The 23,526-nt window shown below is 44.4% G+C and overlaps 1 long non-coding RNA gene across 1 annotated transcript; it reads right to left on the bottom strand.

Annotated features, from left to right (window-relative positions):
- Positions 1-6,346: 6,346 nt before the first annotated feature.
- LOC120986984 lies at positions 6,347-20,918 on the bottom strand. The gene is made up of 3 exons (XR_005775862.1): positions 20,908-20,918; positions 18,292-18,297; positions 6,347-6,465 (listed from the first exon to the last, which is right to left on the bottom strand). It is a non-coding gene; the product is annotated as an uncharacterized LOC120986984 (long non-coding RNA).
- Between the last annotated feature and the right edge of the window lie 2,608 nt (positions 20,919-23,526).

A 23,526-nucleotide genomic window follows, 5' to 3' on the forward strand; every position in this document is an offset into this window, starting at 1 on the left:
ATGGCTGCCGGGACGCTAAAGTCCTGGCAGCCATGGTAAAGTGTAGTGGGGAGCGGGGGAGCAGTGTACTTACCGTCCGTGCGGCTCCCCGGGCGCTCCAGAGTGACGTCAGGGCGCCCCAAGCGCATGGGTCACGTGATCACATGGATCACGTCATCCATGCGCATGGGGCGCTCTGACGTCATTCTGAAGCGCCCCGGGAGCCGCACGGACTGTAAGTATACCGCTACCCCCCTCCCCGCTCCTACTATGGCAACCAGGACTTTAATAGCGTCCTGGGTGCCATAGTAACACTGAAAGCATTTTGAAGACGGCTCCGTCTTCAAATGCTTTCAGTACACTTGCGTTTTTCCGGATCCGGCGGGCACCTCCGGCAACGGAAGTGCACGCCAGATCCCAACAACGCAAGTGTGAAAGAGGCCTAAGACTGATCAGGATCCTGATCAGTCTTAAAAATGCCTGATCAGTCGGAAAAAATGCATTGAAATTCTGGATCCGTCTTTCCGGTGTCATCCGGCAAAAACGGATCCGGCATTTATTTTTTTCACCTTTTTTCCAGTCTGCGCATGCGCAGACCGGAAGGACGGATCCGGCATTCCGGTATTCTGAATGCCGGATCCGGCACTAATACATTCCTATGGGAAAAAATGCCGGCAATCAGGCAAGTCTTCAGTTTTTTTCGCCGGAGATAAAACCGTAGCATGCTGCGGTTTTCTCTTTTGCTTGATCAGTCAAAACGACTGAACTGAAGACATCCTGATGCATCCTGAACGGATTACTCTCCATTCAGAATGCATGGGGATAAAACTGATCAGTTCTTTTCCGGTATAGAGCCCCTGTGACGGAACTCTATGCTGGAAAAGAAAAACGCAAGTGTGAAAGTACCCTTAGTGTCATCTGCGAAAATTTATATTTTACTGGCCCAATACTGACCCCTGAGGTACTCCACTAGTGACAGTGACCCAATCTGAGTGTATACCACTAATAACCACCCTCTGTTTTCTATCCCTCAGCCAGTTACTTACCCACATACAGACGTTTTCTCCCAGTCCGAGCATTCTCATTTTATATACTAACCTTTTATGTGGTACAGTGTCAAATGGTTTGGAGAAGTCCAGATATACGACATCCATTGATTTGCTGCTGTCAAGTCTAGAACTTACCTCCTCATAGAAACTAATTAAATTAGTTTGGCATGACCGATCCCTCATGAAGCCATGCTGATATGGCGTTATTTGCTTATTTTTATTGAGATGCTCTAATATAGCATCTCTGAGAAAACCTTCAAACAGTTTACCCACAACAGATGTTAAACTTACCAGCCTATAGTTTCCAGGCTCTGTTTTTGGACCCTTTTTGAATATTGGCACCACATTTGCTATGCGCCAATCCTGTGGGACATTCCCTGTCAGTATAGAGTCTGCAAATATCAGAAATAAGGGTCTGGCTAGGACATTACTTAATTCCCTTAGGATACGGGGGTGTATGCCATCCAGTCCTGGCGATTTGTCTGTTTTAATCTTTTTAAGTCGCTGTTGTACTTCTTCCTGGGTCAGACAGGACTCTTTTAATTGGGAATTTATTTTTACATTCAGCATTTCATCTGACAGTTTATTTTCCTCAGTGAATACATTGGAGAAAAAAATATTTAACAGCTTTGCTATCTCCTCGTCGCTCTCTGCGACTCCCCCCTCATTACTCTTTAAAGGGCCGACACCTTCAGATTTATACTTTTTAACATTTATATAATTGAAGAACATTTTAGGGTTAGTTTTACTCTCTTTGGCAATTAATCTCTCTGTCTCTAGTTTGGCCGCTTTTATTTGTTTTTTACATGTTCTATTTTTTTCCTTATAGTTTTTCAGTGCTTCCGTGCTACCCTCCTGTTTTAGTGTTTTATATGCTTTCTTTTTGTCATTTATTGCTTTCTTTACAGTTTTGTTTATCCACATTGGTTTCTTTTTGTTCCTTAACCTTTTATTCCAATACGGTATGTACCTCTCACAATGAGATTTTAGGATGCTTTTAAAGATATCCCATTTTGTGGCTGTATTTTTATTTTTGAGGACTTTGTCCCAGTTAGTTAGGCCTATGGCCTCTCTTAGTTGGCTAAATTTAGCTTTTTTGAAGTTTGGTATTTTTGTTCCTCCGTGTAGAAACGCTCTTTTGAATGATAATTTGAAGGTTATTACTTTATGGTCACTATTTCCCAGGTGTCCCCCAACCTGCACGTCTGTTGTTCTGTCAAGCCTATTGGTTAATACTAAGTCCAGTATGACCGTCCCTCTAGTCGGGTCCTGAACCAGTTGGGAGAGGTAATTGTCTTTGGTTATTGCCAAGAACCTGTTTCCTTTATGAGATATACAAGTTTCAGTTTCCCAGTCTATATCTGGGTAGTTGAAGTCCCCCATAATAACCACCTCATTATGATTTGCCGCCTTGTCTATCTCATTTAGTAGAAGATTTTCTGTGGACTCTGGTATATTAGGTGGTTTATAGTAAACTCCTATTAGTAGTTTATTATTGTTTTTAGCTCCATGTATCTCTACCCACGACTCCACATGTTCATGTCCCTCACTTATATCTTCACGGAGTGTGGGCTTTAGACAGGACTTTACATAAAGGCAGACCCCTCCCCCTCTCCGGTTTTGACGATCCTTTCTAAACAGACTGTAACCTTGTACATTAACAGCCCAGTCATAGCTATCATCCAGCCATGTCTCAGTTATTCCCACTATGTCATAGTCCTCCTCACACATCACTAATTCCAGTTCCCCAGTTTTATTTGTCAGTCTTCGGGCATTAGTATTCATACATTTGAGAGGTTTATGAAAATCATCTTTACAATGTAAGGGGACTGATCAAAATTGATCAAAACATTATTGATAAAAATACCAATTACAATATCAATGTTATTATAGAAAAAGCCTGTTTCCAAATCTGGTTCCTTAACCAAGCCTTGTGCCCTCAAAGAGAGACTGTTCTAGCCGTTAAGCTTTTTTCCCCATGTAAGCTTGTCTCCATCACTCCACATACCTCTTTGTAAGAACATTATAACCAAGAAGCTTGTCGCTCTAAGTGCAAACAGTAAAGCCGGCAGCCTACACTAGATCTGTGTCTGCCTGTTTCCTTATGCAATCCTTGGCTGTGGAGCTCTATATACCACTCAAAGTTGAAACATATCCTCAGTAAAGTCTGGTCCACTTTACATGCTGACCAGTACCCAGGGGCGTAGCTAAAGGTTCATGGGCCCTGGTGCAAGAGTTCAGCTTGGGCCCCCCTTCCCTCAGTGCTTTGTGGCCAGGGACAGGGAAGCACATTGCCTTCCTGCTGCCTGAAGCAAAAATTTAAACCACACCCCCACCAAGCCAAATTCTTGACCTAACACCTTCCCTCCAGCCAGAGGTGTAATTTGACCAGCATGCACCTTCCATAAAACAGGTGTCTTCTCATGTGGTACAAGGGTCTTTTGGCCCCTCAGGCTCCTGGGCCCGGTAGCGACTGCTACCTCTGCACCCCCTATAGCTACGCCCCTGGCAGTACCTACAGTGAAGGTCCCTTGCCATACTTTATGTATTCGGCTACCGAGATGATCTGTTAAGTGAATTTATGTGATTATCTGCTATGGTCCCCCACTTTCATGCACCAAAAATTCATAGGTCCCCAACTGGACTTTGCTTGAATTCACTGCAGAGATGATGTATCAGTAGAACTGGTCGACAACAACAGCCAATCACTGTCTATTTTCACCTCACTAATGTGGTCACGTAGCCTAGATGACACCTCATTGCTGGAGCGACATGAACAAGGCCTGGTTGGAGACCATTGATACAGGAGTAAAAGGTGGATTTTGAATTTATATTTTAATTCAGATTATATTTTTAAGAAAAGTCTAAGGCTGGAAAGAGATATAGGTATGGTTTAGATAAATGCATAAGTAGTGATTCCCTAATTTAAGAACAGTTTTCCTACAGGTGTTTGAGCTATTTCATAATTAACAATTATTGACCAATTTGCCAACTAATAAGCAACAATACCACTCAATTTAATAAAAAAAAAGAAAAAGCAGGTATGACTCTAGTAGCAATAGTTTGTAGTTAGAAATTCTAATTTTTTATAAATGTAAAACAATCTTTTTTCGCTTTTGCTAATTGTCTTTTGTTTAATTAATCAAGCTGTAGCTTGTAGCTATAATTATTTTACACTAGGTCAACTCTTTGTTATGTTTTACGAACATATAATCAAAAAATTTAATAAATGATCATACTCAATCATACTTAAAAATATGTTTTATGGAAAAGAAGAAATTTTTGTCTCATCACATTTCAAGCCCAATGAGGGCTTCTTTTTTGTGGAACCAGTTGATGTTTTTATTGGTATCTTTTTGGGATATATATTCATCAATTCTGCCATAGTTTAACTTTTTTTATCCTCCCAGGGTGCTTTAAGCAGTGATCTTTTGATCACTTAGATATAGCAATACCGTACATAGTATTCCAAATTATTGTCTGTCAGTGTAACAATTACAATCAAGCTGTTAGACCATGTCTCCAACATGGTCTAATACTCAGAGGCTTTTGGCAGAACCATGGGGCCCCATCAGAACCCTGACAATTCATCCTGGGGCACAGAAGTCGAATTAGATCTAAAGTTTAGGAAAAATCAGATTTGCCACGAATCCGAATTACCTCGCACTTCATGGTAACAAATCAAATTATTTCTAAAATGGCTTCTGCACGTGTTATAAATTAAAAGGAAGAAGCCTGGGAATGTGATATGACCCATAATGCAGTGCAGCCAGCCAATCAATCAGCAGATAGCCATCCCCTGTGATGTCATTGTCCTGTAAAAGCCTGATCCCACGCAGCCTCCACTATTTCACTGTGAGTTGAGCATAGGGAAAGATGGGATAGGTGCCTGTGTGGTAGGGGCTGTGTTTCAGAAAGCTTTTTATTGTAAAATATTAGATAGGGAAAGAGCAGGGGCAGCGCAGGGAGATCGTTGGTGAGAGTCTTTAAATACTGTACTATGAGCTTTGGGACAGTATAGGGAGACTGCAAGGACAGGGCAGGTTATAATTGTCATTTGCATTTTGTTGAACTGTTTACACATTTGCAGTTAATCTATTAATTTATACATAGAATTACTGTGCCTCAGTATTAGAGGGTGGTCTAATAAATAGCCGCCTTCATCTAGTTGAACTGCTGGCACATTTACAGTTAATCTGTTAGTTTATACATAGAATTACTGTGCCTCAGTAATAAAGGGCACTCTAATATATTGCAGCTTGCATCTTGTTTAACTTCTAGCACACTCATAGTTAATCAGTTAGTTTCTACATATAATTACTGTGCCTCAGTATGAAAAGGTGGTCTAATATATTGTTGCGTTCATCTTGTTCAACTGCTTCCACAATCCATGTTAATCTGTTAAATTATACATAGAATTACTGTGTTTCAGTATTAAAGGGATGTCTAATATATTGGTCTGCATCTTGTTCAAATTCTGGCACACTCACAGTTAATCTGTTAGTTTATGCATAGAATTATTGCTTCTCAGTATTAAAGGCCAGCCTAATACATTGCCGCTTGCATCTTGTTGAACTGCCTCCACAATCCCTGTTAATCTATTAGTTTATGTATAGAATTACTGAGCCTCAGTATTAAAGGGTGGTCAAATTTATCGCCGCTTGCATCTTGTTGAACTTCTGCCACAATCCCCGTTATTTTATTAGTTTATTTATAGAATTATCGAGCCTCAGTATTAAAGGGTGGTCAAATTTATCACTGTCTGCATCTTGTTGAACTGCTGGCCCATTTGCAGTTAATCTGTTAGTTTCTACATAGAATTAGTGTGCCTTATTATTAAAGAGCGGTCTAATATATCGCCCCTTACATCTTGTTCAACTGCTGTCACATTTTGATTTAATCTGTTACATTACTGCAGGGCCGGGCAGACACAGAGGCTGGGAAGGCTCCAGCCTCAGGGCGCAGGCCAGCTCCCCAGCCTCTGGGCAGCAGGCAGGCCACTGACCACGTCGCTGCTGCTGCCGCGCCTGCCGGGCTGCCGGCCGCGCTGGAGGACGGAGGGAGTAATGAGCACTTGGCACTGACTTACGTGCTCCCTCCCCACTCCGCCTCCTGGATCGGCCGCTCCGCTGCTCTGGTCTCTGCTCAGTCGCTTGCCTGACTGGCTGCATACAGCGCGCACTTTGACCTGACGCGCTGTACGCAGTCAGGTCACATGTGCGCCCTCTGGAGACCAGGAGCAGCGCGGGCAGCAGCAGGCAGCAGCACAGCACTGTGTCACGACCCAGCCAAGGCCCCAGCAGGGATAGAGCGTGAGATTTTGCCCTGAAGTGAAGTAAGATAGTTCTTAAATAAAGATAATATTCTTTTCCGTCTGATCTGAGGTCTGATGGGGTTCTGGATGGGGTAAAGTTACAAGGAACGCCCCGGGGGGGGGCTATGTCGGCAACAGTTATTGATATCTGTCAAATGATCTATGATGTCATCTTGCTATCCAAATATTGAAACGGCGTTGCGTATATTTCTGACTCTACCTGTCACTGTAGCATCATGTGAAAGAAGTTTCAGCAAGTTAAAACTTATTAAAAACTATTTACGCTCCAGTATGGGACAAGAGAGACTTTCAAATCTTGCAATTCTTTCCATTGACTATGCAATGGCAAAGCAAAGGTGATTGACCAATTTGCTTCAATGAAGGCAAGAAAAATTGCACTGTAATTTACACCCGTATCTGTTTTGCACTTGGAATTTTGCTCTCACTCCTTTGGAGATAAATGACCACAAAACTATACAGTTTTTGATGCAAAACTTGCTAGTTTTTATTCTGTCTTGTTGACAGGATTATGTTTATTTATATTAAGATTATGTGGTTATTGACTTGTTTTTGCACTTTATTTCTATCTTTATATGGATCTAAAGAGGTTGTGCATTTGTTTACAGCTATAGTTAATTGGTACATTAAACTGTGCATATTTATGTGTGATTACAACAGTAAGTATTTAGTAAAGACTCCACAAGTTGGGGGGGGGGGGCGCACTTGGGCAGCTCAGCCTCTGTTGGTGGTTGACCTTGTCCCAGCCCTGCATTACTGATACAGTTACTATACACTATGTCCAACAGACAGTTGCCTGGGCCCTCCAAAGGAATGGGCAGTTGCAAAAAAATGTTGCTGTAGCTGCACAAGTAGCAGCAGAAGAAGAGGTGGTGGTAGCAACAGCAGCAGCAACAACAGGCCAGAGCTGCCACTGTCATCCAGCGGTCATGTTTTGACCTACATCCAGTTGTACTGGAATGGTTGACTTGTTCTTCAACATCATCTAAAGTGACGACAGATACAGCCAGAAGTCTATGGGTTCCTCTGACACCAGTTGGCATGGCCCAGGACCTGCCTCTGTGCCCTCACCTGTCCTGAACCTGTCTCTTGTGTTTGCTGCTCCTTCTGCTAGAAAAGTAATGTATACCACTGGCAATGCTTCACTTTTCAGCTTTGTGAGGACAGTCAGCAGCTACAGGCCAGCACAGACTTGGAGGAGAGGAGGCCTGCAGACCCCACTTGGCGTGCAACTACCGATGATGACAGTTGGGCGGTAGCACATGTTGCGAGATGTCAGGAACGTGTACAAGAGGGTGACCAAAGTGACGACCAAACAGATGTAGATGATGATGTAAACAATCTGGGGAGCTGGGGAATTTTTTACAAAGTCATGGGGGACTTTAGTGTGGCTGTATGCAGGATATTTGGGCAGAAGATGAGGCAGAGCCAGGGTGCTAATGTTGGCACAACTGGCCTGTGTGAATACATGGAGGGTCACCATTTAGTGGCATGGGAAAACCATGCCACTCTTTTTGTGTTATAGCCTGATACAACAACCACTGCATCTCCCACCGGCCCACAATATCAACAGAAGGAAGCTGTCATTCCTTTCCATCGACTTTAATGTTGTCTATTACTCCTGATGCTTTTTCTACACCTCATCACTTGTTTCAACAGCAATCAATCACCGAGGTGATTGCAAAATGACAACAAAATGACAACAGAATGTGTGTACTCATTGAACATCGCAGTGGACCTGGAAAAGTTGCTGGACCTGGGCAAGTTATGCTTTCCTGTCCAGCCAGTCGTGTGGCATCATAGCAGGTGTTCAGTGCTATGGGGGGCATAGTTACCCCTAAAAAAAACTCGCCTTTCCTCCTAAACTATTGAAAGACTAACCTTCATAAAGATGAATTAGGCATGAATCACCCGTATTTCCAGACACCGGTGCCTGATGCAGCAGAATAGATCATTCTGGCACTAATGATCATACTTTAGTGTGCTGCCACACGGGAATATTCAGCAAAATGGTCCGTTACTTCTGGCCACATGCTGCTGCCACCATTTTGATGCTGCCATCGCCTACTGCCTCTATTGCTATTCCTAAAATGGGGCTTCTTAACCTACTGATAAGTATATGTTACATTTTTAAAAGGATGTATATGCTAATGGACCTTGCAATCATACTGCTGTTTTTGTGTTCTGCTACTACTGTGATCTGCCACAATCTTGTGATGTATGCCACTGCTGCTGACCCCACCCAACTCTGTCATGGGGCCACAATTGTACCTGTTACTATCACTGCTGTTAGACCCCACCCCCACTCTGTTATGGGGCCACTATTGTCCTTGTTTGTCCATATTGACACAGTTTATTTTTCTGTTCTTGTATCCTATATTTTGAGCATCCATAAGGCCTCTTTCACACGGTCAGTATTTGTTCAGTATTTGATCAGTATTTGTAAGCAAAAAGCAGGAGTAGGTTCAAGACACAGATGAGGTGCAAATATTTCCATTACATTTAATTTCTGTTTTGGACCCACTCCTGTTTTTGGCTTACAAATACTGATCTAATACTGATGCAAAATACTGACCAAATATTGACCGTGTGAAAGAGGCCATGCAGGACTTTTTTCCTTGATAAAAAAACTGATTTTGGACGTAATTAGTAAAAAAAATAATAATGCAAATTGAGCAGAAGGCCTCTTTCACACGGTTAGTATTTTGCATCAATATTTCATCAGTATTTATAAGTCAAAAGCCAGAGTGGGTCCAAAACACAGAAGAGATGCAATTATTTCTATTACATATTATCTCAGTTTTGGACCAACTCCTGGTTTTGGCTTACAATTACTGATCAAATACTGACTGTCTGAAAGAGGCTTTATGGATGCTCAAAATACAGGCTTCGTTATTTTTAGTTTTCTGTTCTTCTGTAGGATCAGAAGAACGGAAAAATTAACAGTAATGTGAACATAGCCTGCTGACGCCACTGCTACCTCCCTCCCCACTTTGTCATGGGGCCACTATTGTCACTGGTACTGCCACTGCTGCCACCCTCCCCACTCAGTCATCAGGCCACTACTGTCACTGGTACTGCCTCTGCTACCACCCTTCCAGCTCTTTCATGGAGCCACTTTTGTCACTGTTACTGCCACTGCTGCAGCCACCGTCCCCACTGTGTCATGGGGCCACTACTTGAATTGGGGGCACTGCATGGTTAAGTCCACAGCAATAAATTAAACCTGATGGTAACATTGACCTGTAATACTGATGCACAGTAAATCTACAGCTAACAGAAGGGATTAAAAAGCATACTGAAGGGTGCCATATGCATTTCTTTTTGTTTAACATAAGGGATTAGCTATGAATCTTGGTGCACTGCACAGTGATGTAGACGGCGATAAATTACACCTGTAATACTGACGGCACAGTACCTACAAAACTATGAATGTGGGTGCATTAGAACGTAATGCACATGGCAATACACTCTCCCTGCAATTTAAGTTCCAAGCCTTCACACTGAGATTGGGCCACCAAGTAGGATGAATATGATTAGGCAGAATGGCCTGGATATACCTGTTTTGCGATTCATGACAAATTAATTTGTAACAAATCGAATTTGTTGTCAAAGTTCGGGAATCGACTGAATCTAATTTTACAAAACTTTGCTCATCTTAATACTTGAAAATGGGAATCTAAACCTCCTATCATGATCATCAATGTGGTAATGTCAAACAGCGTCTGAAAAAGGACAAAATTTTATCTTTGCCATTGAGTTCCCTAGTTCTTTATGTACATCACTGGTGAAGACACTTCTGCTATGAATATCTTTGTGTTCTAATGTTCGTACAGGATTTTTTTATATTTTCCAGGAGCCTGGGCCGGCGTTAGGGGGCAAACAGGGCAATTGCCCAGGGCCCCCATCCCTAAATGGGGCCCCCTGCTAAGCTGCCCAGACTCATGTAGAAAAGAGCTGGTGGCCGCACCTGAGAAGAGCACAGACAGCACAGGCTCCACAGCAGTCAGGTAGACCTTGGTCCCGCCCCCTTCCTCTCTCTCACCGGAGGCCCTGCACTGTGAAGGTAATGGCCTCCTCTAGCCTGAGGTGTACTGGTGAGTTCAGAACGTCACCCTCTAATGACCTGACATATTTGCTGCCGGCCCCTCTCTCCTCTCTGTGCTGCAATAAATGACAAGGGCTGCTTGTTAGCTGATGTGCCCTAATAGGTACAGCTGTACAGTCCATACCCCGGACAAACAGGAGCGGAGAAAGCCTGCAGGGAATATACAGGACCTGAAACCCCCCCCCCCCCCCCCCTCCTTCCCACCACCACCAATACCCCTGCCACTGTAGCTGTTTTTTTTTTTTTACTATTTGCTGCCTGGAACACAGTTTATCATATCTATCTATCTATCTATCTATCTATCTATCTCATATCTATCTATCTATCTATCTATCTATCTATCTCATATCTATCTATCTATCTATCTATCTATCTCATATCTGTATCAAATCAAATCAAATAAGCTTTATTGGCAGGACTAAATACATTTTAGCATTGCCAAAGCAAGTGGGAAATAATTGAGTAGGGTTGGGGGATGGGGACACGTCCACGGTGGGGGTATAGGGTAAGTTTGGGGGATGGGTACACATCCAGGGTGGGGATATAGGAGTCCATGGTATATCAGGCTCCTCTCAGTCTATGGCAGGCAGTAATATATTGTGCTGCTGTGGCCACTGTGTTCTCCTCTTACCCCAGCAGTATGGATAGTCTCTCTTCCTCCTCCATGGAGGTGAAGTCTGGGCAGAGATCAGACAGTCTCCTGAAGTGAGTCTCCCTCACTGCTGAGTATTTGGGGCACCGCAGCAGGAAATGAGCCTCATCCTCCACGGCTTCCTGGTCGCACTGCTGGCACAGTCTGCTCTATCTTGGCATGTACCTCTGTCGGTGATGCCCGGATTCGATGAGCAGGCTGTGGGCACTCAGTCTGTACTGGCTCAGGATCTGTCGGTCTTTTGGATTAGGGAGTTTCTCCAGATATGGGGCCAGTTTGTACTCCCTCTGCAGGCTCTGGTATACTGTCAGCTTCTGGGATGTTCTTATGTCGTTCCTCCAGACGCTAATATACTCCTCTTTGCTCTTGTGTATCGTCCTCTGGATTTCGCTCTTTGTCAGGCTATATTGGTTGGTGGCTTGGGCAGGCTGGGTTTGGGTGACTTGTTGCAGGGTGCTTTGTTTTTCTGGGGCTTCCTGGTGTAGCAAGGCTTTGTGATGGTAGGAGCTGGGACTGCTGCTATGAAGATGAGCTCTGAATGATAGCGCCATCTTCTGGACAGCAAAGTAGAGTGGGAATCTGACCAGTTCTGCTCGACAGGCGCTGTTTGAGGTGCTCCTGTTGACCTGGAGAAAGTGTTTGCAGAGTTCTAGGTGGAATAGTTCTGAGTCCCACTTTGCCTGGTCTGGGTATATGTCTGGGCCCCAGACTTCGCTGCCATACAGGAGGATCGGGGCGATGATGGTGTCAAGGATTTTAAGCCAGACGGTCACCGTTGTTTTAAGGTTATACAGGCGCCTTCTGATGGCATAGAAGGTTTTGCTCACCTTGTCTTTCAGTGTTTCCATGGCTTTCTTAAAACTCCCTGATTGGCTGATTTCTAGGCCCAGATAGGTGTAGCTGTCGGTTTCTGAAAGTGGACAGTTGTTTAGCAGGAAGGGAGGACACTCGGCTGCTTTTCGGTTTCTTTTCTGGAATACCATGATGTTGGTTTTCTTTGGATTGATGTGCAGTGCCCACGTGTTACTGAACTTCTCCAGGATTTTCAGGTTATCTTGGAGACCTTTCACAGTTGGCGATAGTAGCAGAAGATCATCTGCATAAAGGAGAAATTTCACCTCAGTGTCATGGAGGGTGAGACCAGGTGCTGTGGAGGACTCCAGAGCCGCCGCCAGCTCATTGATGTAGATGTTAAACAGGGTTGGACTGAGGCTGCAGCACTGTCTGACTCCTCGGCTCTGCCGGAAATAAGCCGTTCTCCTCCCATTTACCTTCACGCTGCATCTGTTCTCAGTGTAGGAACTTCTGATGACATCATATGTTTTTCCTCCTATTCTGCTTTCAAGAAGTTTCAGGAATAGGCCCGGATGCCACACTGAGTCAAAGGCCTTCTTAAAGTCCATAAAGCAGGCATATATCTTTCCATGCTTTGTATTGTGGACATGGCTCTTGATGAGGCTCTGCAGGGTGTAGATGTGGTCCATGGTGCGGTGGTTTGGTATGAAGCCTGCTTGGCTTCTGCTGAGGATGTTGTGCTGGGTGAGGAAGCTGAGGATCCTGTATCTATCTATCTATCTATCTATCTATCTATCTATCTCATATCTGTATCTATCTATCTATCTATCTATCTCATATCTATCTATCTATCTCATATCTATCAAATCAAATCAAATAAGCTTTATTGGCAGGACTAAATACATTTTAGCATTGCCAAAGCAATTGGGAAATAATTGGGTAGGGTTGGGGGATGGGGGCATATGCAGGGTGTAGGAGTCCATGGTATATCAGGCTCCTCTCAGTCTATGGCAGGCAGTAATATATTGTGCTGCTGTGGCCGCTGTGTTCTCCTCTTCCCCCAGCAGTATGGAGAGTCTCTCTTCCTCCTCCATGAAGGTGAAGTCTGGGCAGAGATCAGACAGTCTCCTGAAGTGAGTCTCCCTTACTGCTGAGTATTTGGGCCACCGCAGCAGGAAATGAGCCTCGTCCTCCACGGCCTCCTGGTCGCACTGCTGGCATAGTCTGCTCTCCCTGGGCATGTACCTCTGTCGGTGACGCCTGGATTCAATGAATAGGCTGTGGGCGCTCAGTCTGTATCGGCTCAGGATCTGTCGGTCTTTTTGATTGGGGAGTTTCTCCAATCTATCTCTATCTATCTATATCTATCTCAAATCTGTATCTATCTATCTATCTATCTCTCATATCTGTATCTATCTATCTATCTATCTATCTATCTATCTATCTATCTCTATCTCATATCTGTATCTATCTATCTATCTATCTATCTATCTATCTCTAATCTCATATCTGTATCTATCTATCTATCTATCTATCTATCTATCTATCTCTCTATCTATCTGTCTATCTCTATCTCAGATAGATAGATAGATAGATAGATAGATAGATACAGATATGAGATAGAGATAGATAGATAGATAGATAGATAGATAGATACAGATCTATCTATCTATCTATCTATCTATCTATCTATCTATCTATCTATCTATCTATCTATCTATCTATCTATCTCTATCTCATATCTGTATCTATCTATCTCATCTCCATCTATCTCCTATCTATCTATCTATCTATCTATCTATCTATCTATCTATCTATCTATGTAGAAAAAAGTTGAAGAGCAGCACACAAATCCAAACTGGTGCAATTCCTTGAAGCAGACCACGGACTCGGTGCTATTAGATATGTGTAAAAAAGGCCAAGGCAGCACTCAAATATCTGTGAAAAAAAGGGTATTTGATGTTCAGTGCCAGGTCGCCATCTTGAATGTGGGCTAACTTGCTAAGGGAAGCACACTTAGGGCTCATGCACACAAACATATCCCGGCCGTTCTGTGCATTGGGGACTGCAGTTTGAAGTCCCCACTGCACGGGCACCATCAACTTGAATGGGTCCTTGATTCGTCCGCACCGCAAAAATAAATAGAACATGTTCTATTTTTTTGCGGTGCGGAGGCACAGAGAAAAACCCCATGGAAGTACTCCACAGTACTTCCGTGGGGTTCCGTGCCTCCGTTCCACACTGCTCCTCCTGGATTGCGGACCCATTCAAGTGAATGGGTCCGCATCCGTGATATAGTGAGCAGTCAGTGCCCATATATTGCAGACGAGCAACGGCCATCTGCATGAGCCCTAAGGCTGAGTTCACACTTCAGTTATTTACATCAGTAAGGCCCCCTGCACACGATCGTGTGCTTCCTGTTGCCGTATCGCGGACCGCATTTGCAGATCCGCATTACACAGGTGCCGTTCCATTGGCATTCAGCATCACAGATGCGGACCCATTCACTTGAATGGGTCCGCAATTCCGGAGATGCGGAATGGTGCAGAACGGAAGCACGTAACAGAACCCTACGGAAGCACTATGGAGTGCTTCCGTGGGGTTTCGCCCCGTACTTCCGCTCCGCAAAAAGATAGAACATGTCCTAACTTTTTGCGGAACGGCCGGATCGCGGACCCATTCAAGTCAATGGGTCCGCGATCCGCTGCGGCTGCCCCACGAACTGTGTTTGTGCATTTCGGCCCACAGTACAACCACGGGGTGCACACATTCGTGTGCAGGGGGCCTTATAGTGAGCCAAAACCAGGTGTGGGGTCAAAAACACAGAACAGGAGGAAATCCTTTCGTTTTACCTTTACTACTGGTTTGGGCTCACAATAACTGATGGAAATAACTGACCAAATAACTGAAGTGTGAACTGGGCCTTACTTGCTTCCTGACACTGGTTCTTGGCTCCGGTGCTCTCTGACCTCTGCTCAGGTCCCTGGATGTCATCATCCATTTTGACGCTGCCTGCAACCAATCGTGGGCCACAGCAGTGACTTCCCTCCTTGCATCAAGTGAATAAATGTGACAGTACTTCAGAATTTGGGGCCCCGCTTTTAATTCTGCCCAGGGCCACATTTTGTGAAAAACCGACCCTGTCAGGAGGAGAGTGACATTTATAAATACTAGCACTGGCACCTGATTGCATACTGATATATGTAGTGCTTCTGGTGCCGTACGTGTATATATATCTTAAGTATACACTGATATGTACAAATGTGAACGGCGACTCATGGTGATTTGACGTCGCACATCGATTCTGGTGTGTGGGGTCTACACAGTGATTTCGTCCATTTGATGATGCACAGTCACAGATAGCCATATCTTTGGCTGCCTGTGCATCCTTTATGACATAATAATTGATGGCGGCCTTCCACCCACACCACTGAGCATCTATGAGTGTGGTTGGTCCGTTGCTCTCTATACTGGTTATCTATACTTGTTTTTTTGTTTTGTGTGCCTAGAGCAGACCCCACAGTAGGGAACCATCAGGATTACAGGGTCTATTCAGGTTTCACAAGGAGGTTCCAGAATACGGGATCGTCCTTATCAGGGCGGCTATTCCGTTCTTAGGCAGGGCTACTTAGCCCAGGGCCAGGAATAGGGACAGATCAGACTCCATCTCTGTCCACACCGTCCATCTCTGACCCGTATTTTTCTGGACGATCACAAGTATCATCTTCCATGTCATCAAGGATATATCTTCTTTTTGTTCTTTTCTATGTATGTTTGTGGGAGTTTTTGTTATTTTATGTCTAAATTAGATTATAGGCTACGTTTTAAACAGGTCGTTCCCTGTGATTACATTTATTGGATTATACACCACCTGTGGTTATTATTCCCTCTGACGGGATATCGTCTTAGCTGTGATTAAATTTATAAATACTAGTCAAGGGAAAAGTGAAGTAATTTCCCACAATTACCCCAAAAATGGTGGTGGTGGTGGGGGTTGTGGTGCACAATCAATAGCATGTCAGGGCCAGAATAATTGAGCTACAAGTCATTGCATGTAATAATGGATGATGATATTACTTCAGTCACCTGCTTGTTATGAAATCTTTCTCCTAGACTCTGCTGGCATGGTGTATTCCTATCTGATAATGTTATGTAGCTTCACTAGTATAGGTAGAAGTCTGACTTCTGACACTTCTGTGTTACCAGATAACAAATGGTTATCAGGTGTATCCCAGTTGTTGTATCCTGATCTCAGTGTTTTGTTCACATACCAGAGAGTAGAGTAAGTGAGCCCTCAAAGATGTCACCTGATTTATGCTGGTTAAACTTAGGCATGGACTTTAAGGGATTTCCTGCCAATGCCCCTTTAACCCCTTTTCTGGTATCTGGACTTCACTGCAGAGAACCCCAGGAAAAAAAAATCCCTAAATTGTCTTTGTTATGGCACACTACACCAGACACCACCTTCCACTCACTCCTTGGCTAGGCCTATTCTCACATCCCCGAGGGTCACTACAGAGGACTATTCCCAGGTTACCCCAGGCTATACATAGCCAAATAAAGTAATTTATTCTATGGAACCCCACCCTTACCTGCTGGGACTCCTGCCTATGCTAAGAATATTCTGACCCACTGTGCAGCAACTACAGGAGATACCACACTTAGGTATTCTGCAGCCAAGCCAACACTCCGCTCCACACACAGTAGAGTGCAATACTAGATATAACAGGGTTCCATCAACAGCAAAACACAGCAGCTATTAAAGGGGTTATCCAAGAGTAAGACAGACCTCCCAGAGTGGCCAACCCACAGTGGAGATCATACTTACCTGATCGTCAACATCTGTCGACGGGGGGACACCTGACCACTGCAACCAATCACAGCGGTATCCTGCATCCCTGAAACCCGACAACTGGTCAGTGACTCAAGGGGAGCAGGTCACCACTGCAGCTTGTGATTGGCTTCAGCAGTCATTTGTCCCCCCATCTAAAGATGTTGATCTTATCACAGCAGAAGCCAGGAGCATTAGACACCGAACACTATGCATGTGGTAACCCAAGTCATTTCCTATTTTCCTCAAATTGGCCAGCACTGCTCACAAAAAATGTGCTGGCCAATCCAAGTGAATAACTAAACAAGCAGAATAGTGTTTTGGACTACTGATGCCCAGTGTGCATTACATAGTATAAAAAGCAGTGCGGCCAACTTGCATGACAAAAAAGGAGCCCGGAAAGATGTGATTTTTCTTTTTTTGGACGATCACTTTAATTAAAAACCAGCAAATCAGTGCATAACTGCCGCTTAACCAACCCTGTATCCTAGGTCACCCATGCCAAAGTCATATGTACAGGTAATTCAGTAGCTGAGCTATCTGGAGCTCATCTGTGATACTATTTCTTTGCATAACAAAATATTGGTTCTGCTGTTATAAATGGTTGCCTGCCTTAGACAACTGCCGTCAGTTTGGACATATGGATGTCTCAGAGGCCTACTGGATACCTGACTGTATGGTTGCATTATAATTCCTGCAGGAGAAATCATGAACATCTGGGAGCTGCTGGTTTGTGCCACACATCGGTAACAATTTTTGGGTGCTAGACATTCCCCCCCCATTTTTTTTTTTTACAAGAGCCACCTCTTTCTTGGCAGGTCATGCTCCCTTTATGCTTCCCTTCCTAAATGCGTTAGTCGATGACAGGACTGTGTCTGATCATTGAGCCCCAGTGCCACACATACAGTCGTGGCCAAAAGTTTTGAGAATGAGACAAATATTAGTTTTCACAAAGTTTGCTGCTAAACTGCTTTTAGATCTTTGTTTCAGTTGTTTCTGTGATGTAATGAAATATAATTACACGCACTTCATACGTTTCAAAGGCTTTTATCGACAATTACATGACATTTATGCAAAGAGTCAGTATTTGCAGTGTTGGCCCTTCTTTTTCAGGACCTCTGCAATTCGACTGGGCATGCTCTCAATCAACTTCTGTGCCAATTCCTGACTGATAGCAACCCATTCTTTCATAATCACTTCTTGTAGTTTGTCAGAATTAGTGGGTTTTTGTTTGTCCACCCACCTCTTGAGGATTGACCACAAGTTCTCAATGGGATTAAGATCTGGGGAGTTTCCAGGCCATGGACCCAAAATGTCAACGTTTTGGTCCCCGAGCCACTTAGTTATCACTTTTGCCTTATGGCACGGTGCTCCATCGTGCTGGAAAATGCATTGTTCTTGACCAAACTGTTGTTGGATTGTTGGAAGAAGTTGCTGTTAGAGGATGTTTTGGTACCATTCTTTATTCATGGCTGTGTTTTTGGGCAAAATTGTGAGTGAGCCCACTCCCTTGGATGAGAAGCAACCCCACACATGAATGGTCACAGGATGCTTTACTGTTGGCATGACACAGGACTGATGGTAGCGCTCACCTTTTCTTCTCCGGACAAGCCTATTTCCAGATGCCCCAAACAATCGGAAAGAGGCTTCATCGGAGAATATGACTTTGCCCCAGTCCTCAGAAGTCCATTCACCATACTTTCTGCAGAAGATCAATCTTTCCCTGATGTTTTTTTTGGAGAGAAGTGGCTTCTTTTTTTCTGCCCTTCTTGACACCAGGCCATCTTCCAAAAGTTTTCGCCTCACTGTGCGTGCAGATGCGCTCACACCTGCCTGCTGCCATTCCTGAGCAAGCTCTGCACTGGTGGCACTCCGATCCCGCAGCTGAATCCTCTTTAGGAGACGATCCTGGCTCTTGCTGGACTTTCTTGGACGCCCTGAAGCCTTCTTAACAAGAATTGAACCTCTTTCCTTGAAGTTCTTGATGATCCTATAAATTGTTGATTGATGTGCAATCTTAGTAGCCACAATATCCTTGCCTGTGAAGCCATTTTTATGCAATGCAATGATGGCTGAACGCGTTTCTTTGCAGGTCACCATGTTTAACAATGGAAGAACAATGATTTCAAGCATCACCCTCCTTTTAACATGTCAAGTCTGCCATTTTAACCCAATCAGCCTGACATAATGATCTCCACCCTTGTGGTCGTCAACATTCTCACCTGAGTTAACAAGACGATTACTGAAATAATCCCAGCAGGTCCTTTAATGACAGCAATGAAATGCAGTGGAAAGATTTTTTTTGGGATTAAGTTAATTTTCATGGCAAAGAAGGACTATGCAATTCATTTGATCACTCTTCATAACATTCTGGAGTATATGCAAATTGCTATTATAAAAACTTAAGCAGCAACTTTTCCAATTTCCAATATTTATGTAATTCTCAAAACTTTTGGCCACGACTGTACAGTAGCTAGAAGAAAATTTCTGTGAGGTACTGGGAGGCCTCCCTGGCACTTGAGAGATTTACCATCTCTTCCAGGAGGTCTCCCTTTCCTGTGGGTGCCTCGGACAATCCGAGAGAGCTTATGTTTGTCACAGAGTGACAACAGTAGCTTTTTCTCCATGCCATAAGCAGGGATAGGCCCAGCCAGCATTAAAGGGGTTCTGCACTTTGTTTAAACTGATGATCTATCCTGTGGATAGATCATCAGCATCTGATCGGCGGAGGTCCGACACCCGGGACCCCCGCCGATCAGCTGTTTGAGAAGGCAGCGGCGCTATAGCAGCTCCGCGGCCTTCTCACTGTTTACCGCTGGCCCAGTAACATCACGACGAGTATCAACTAGCATGGGCGGGGCTAAGTTCTGTACACTTGAATGGAGCTTAGCCGCACCCACGCTAGTTGATACTAGTCGTGACGTCACTGGGCCAGCGGTAAACAAACAGTGAGAAGGCCGCGGCCTTCTCAAACAGCTAATCGGCAGGGGTCCCGGGTGTCGGACCCCCCGCCAATCAGATGCTGATGATCTATCCAGAGGATAGATCATCAGTTAAAACAGAGTGCAGAACCCCTTTAAGAACCCCTAAAAACGTTTTTTAGGTGTCAGTTATCTAGGGGCAGTAGGACGTTGAATTTAACTGAAGTCATAGTTTTAGCTCAATCCAGAGACCAACACTCAGGCAGGATAATAAGGCCTGTGTTTTATTAGCAAAATGATTTAATAGAACGTGGTGCAGCTGCAGAACTGTGCCATCCTATAAATTTTCAAGATAATTTTTTTTCTGTGTCGTCTCACTTCTGCTTGTAATGAAGGAGATTAGAATTACGCTAGGAAAGAGAATAATTCTTACAGTTCAGGAATAGCCGTTCTTCAGGTCTCTCTCCATTGATGATCTCATTGGATGGTGATGTTTATAATTTGTCAAGTTCAAGATTCACAATGAATCAGAGTAATTCACATTTTGGATATTGAATGGATTTTTGAAAGTGTGCTCATCTCTAATTACCATGTCTTTACCAAGTATTTCCACTCATATTGATTTTTCATGTTTTATTGTGGCACGACATTGGATAGATCATAGATTTATGTTTCTTTGACTCATCTAGTTACTAGTGCACAAATAGTGAAATCAAAGTCCATCAGTCTAACATAAATCACCACTTTCTGCATCCAATAATCCAAATGGCTACTGTAGGAATGCATAAAGTATGTTATATTTATATTTACCAGTTTTATATCATTTTTAAGCCATTTTATTGAATTTTTATAGTGTTTTTTTTTTAAACTGTATAGTTTGAACAGTATACAGGCATTCTTTCAACTCCTAAAGCTATTCCTATGGGAAAGTTCATGAAAAAGACCCTTTCAGTGAGCCACTGGGGGAGCCAGAGCAGAAGACGGGAGTGTTAGTGGCTCTAACGAAATGCAGTATCACGGTGTCCTACCTCAGGCCTTCATTCCCTGGGGTCAGTACAGTCAAGGAGGCTTGGTGGTAACACAAAAACAAATGGAGTCTTCGTAAGGCCCTGTTATCTTGTCGCATAGCACAAACTTCAACAATTGTGTTCTTTATTAACATGACTCAATAATGTATTTTGGGGGATTCTTCATAAAATCAAGGGAGACCTTGATCTCATTTGATCTGATGAAATGGAACTGTAATTAATATTTTTGTTTTTTTAAAACACATCAAACGTGAGTGTCGCCATAGACAAATAGCATACATTACAGCGGCATAACTGGAATTCATGGAGAACCTTTGAAAATAGACCCTGGCCACCTGGCTCTATTCAGACGCCCGTAAGTGTTTTGCGGATCCACGGATCCGCAAAACACAGACACCGAAATAGGACATGTTCTTTTTTCTTCGGGAACGGAAATGCGGACCTGGAAGCGGCCCCATAGAAAATAATGGGTCCGCAATTCCGTTCCGCAAAATGCGGAACAGAATTGCGGATGTGTGTAAATGGGGCCTTATACATATGGAATCATGGATATTTATTTTATGCACTTATATAGCGCTGACATATTCTGAAGCCCTTCACAGACATTAGCACCCTACTGTCCCCAATGGGGCTCACAATCTAAGTTCCCTATCAGCAGTGGCGCACCTACAAGGGGGGTCCAGCGGGTCTGGACCCCCCCTAGAACAACCAACCAAATTTTTTTTTTTTAATCCTTTTTTTTAATCACCACAGGCGGCGCGGCCCTGGATGTAATTGCGGCCGCGGCGGTGGTGGGGGGGGCCGGGGGGGCAGTGGGAGTACTAGGAGATGAGCGCTTCCATTGTGGAAGCGCTCATCTCCATATCTAATCCATCTGTATCGCCGTCCTTAGGACAGCGATACAGATGCCTGTGCTGTGCTGCGGCAGGGAAGGGAGAGGCGTGTCCCTCCCCTGTTCTTCTGATAGGCCGCAGGCACTAATGCCTGCAGCCTATCAGAGGCCGGCTCAGGCGAGATGACGTCATCATCACGCGCCTGAGCCGGGCAGCACACAGCAGGGACACAGGCCGGAAGAGCCTGCATCGCATCGCTAATGATGGAGGTAAGTATCAGTGTATTTTTTATTTTATTTTTGTTGTTTTGTTTTTTTTGGAGGGGGGGAGCTGGCACTATGGGGGCGCTAAAGGGGAGAACGGCACTATGGGGCATCTGGTGGTACTCTTTTTTTTTTTAGGTGGCACTTCTTACTGGCACATTATGGGGGGGGGACCATGGGGGAGAGGAGCACTATGGGGGCTCTAAAGGGGCTTTTTTTTTACACATTATGGGGAGAACGGCACAAGGGGGCATCTGGTGGCACTATAGGGGCATTATTTGGGGGGCACCATGGGGGAGAGGAGCACTATGGGGGCTCTAAAGGGGCTTTTTTTTTTTACACATTATGGGGGGCACTATAGGGGAGAACGGCACTATGGGGCATCTGGTGGCACTATAGGGGCATTATTTGGGGGCACCATGGGGGAGAGGAGCACTATGGGGGCTCTAAAGGGGCTTTTTTTTTTACACATTATGGGGGGCACTACAGGGGAGAACGGCACTATGGGGCATCTGGTGGCACTATAGGGGCATTATTTGGGGGCACTATGGGGAAGTGGGGGTACTAAAGGGGCCTTTTTTTCTTATTGGCACATGGGGGCATTATGGCATCTGGTGGCACTAAGGGGGCATTTTTCACTGGCACATTATGGGAGGCACTATAGGGGAGGGCGGCACTATGGAGGAGTGGAGCACTATTGGGGCATATGGTGGAACTTTATGGGGCGGCACCATGGGGGAGAGGAGCACTATGGGGGCATCTGGGGGGTCTAAAGGGGCTTTTTTTTTATTGACATATTATGGGGGCACTATAGGGGAGAATGGCACTATGGGGCATCTGGTTGCACTATAGGGGCATTATTTGGGGGCACTAAGGGGAAGTGGGGGCTCTAAAGGGGCCTTTATTCTTATTGGCACATTATGGGGGCATTATGGCATCTGGTGTCACTAAGGGGGCATTTTTTTACTGGCACATTATGGTAGGCACTATAGGGGAGAGCGGCACTATGGGGGAGTGGAGCACTATTGGGGCATATGGTGGCACTTAGAAGGGGAATTTTTTACTGGCATATTATGGGGGACACTATGGGGAAGGGAGAGGAGCACTATGAGGGAATTTACTGGGGCACTATATAGGGGTATTTTATACTGGCATACATTATGGGGACATTAGCTCAACAGCGGGCACTAAGCGGGGGTATTTCATGTACTGTCATATTGTAGGGAGAATTATTAGTACTAGGAGGTATTATGCGGAGCTTTGCTAATACTGGGGGGCTATGAGGAACATGATTACTAGTATGGGCACTATAGGGGCATTATTACTACTAAGTGTGCTCTGGCAGAGAATTATTTCTATTTTGGGGAGCCCTGTTACTTTGGGGGGCACCCTGCCACAGTATCAGCTTAGCACAATAATTTTTGGGGGACATTATCTTTATACTATTAGTGTCTGGGCGCAGTTATTTTTTTAGAGCACTGTGTGCCAATAATTGTTGAGGGGGGCACTATCTGTGTGGTAGTAGTATTTCCAGGGGGACTGTTTCTGTAGTATAGTATTGGGGGCACAGCGGGCACAGTATTGGGGGTGGCAGGAAAGGGTGTTCAGAAGATGTGAAGATGATGGAAATGTGGGAAACTAATGTCTGTTTGTTAATCTCTGCAGACATGGGAGATGGCTGAAAAATCATCATGGCGGTCTGGTCTGAATGGAGAAGATGAGGAAAGAGAACGTC

Source organism: Bufo bufo, chromosome 1 (genome assembly GCF_905171765.1).
Source record: "Bufo bufo chromosome 1, aBufBuf1.1, whole genome shotgun sequence".
NCBI lineage: Eukaryota > Metazoa > Chordata > Amphibia > Anura > Bufonidae > Bufo > Bufo bufo.